The sequence below is a fragment of the Propithecus coquereli genome, unplaced genomic scaffold (assembly GCF_000956105.1).
Source record: "Propithecus coquereli isolate 6110/MARCELLA unplaced genomic scaffold, Pcoq_1.0 Scaffold153, whole genome shotgun sequence".
NCBI classification, from domain to species: Eukaryota; Metazoa; Chordata; class Mammalia; order Primates; family Indriidae; genus Propithecus; species Propithecus coquereli.
Window position 1 is genome coordinate 1,652,719 of NW_012139747.1, and position 340 is coordinate 1,653,058.

Genomic DNA, 340 nt, shown 5'->3' on the forward strand with positions numbered 1-340 from the left:
TCATTCAACATTATGTTCTTGAGCTTCATCCATGTTGAGACATTTAGCTGGCATTTATTCATTTTCACTGCTGAACTTTATTTTATTGCATGACTGTATTACCATTTATTGATTCAGTCTACTTTTATCACAGTTAGGTGGTTTTCAGTTTGGGGCTATTATGAGTCATGTTGCTGTGAATATTCTTATACACATTCTGTTGAATGAGTACTGTACATAATTGTCTGTTGAAATAAATTCTAGTATTACAGAAATGCATAGGTTCAATACCTTACTTGATGCTAAACTGATTTCCAAAGTTACTATACCATTACACCCCAACCAACAGTAGATGAAAGTT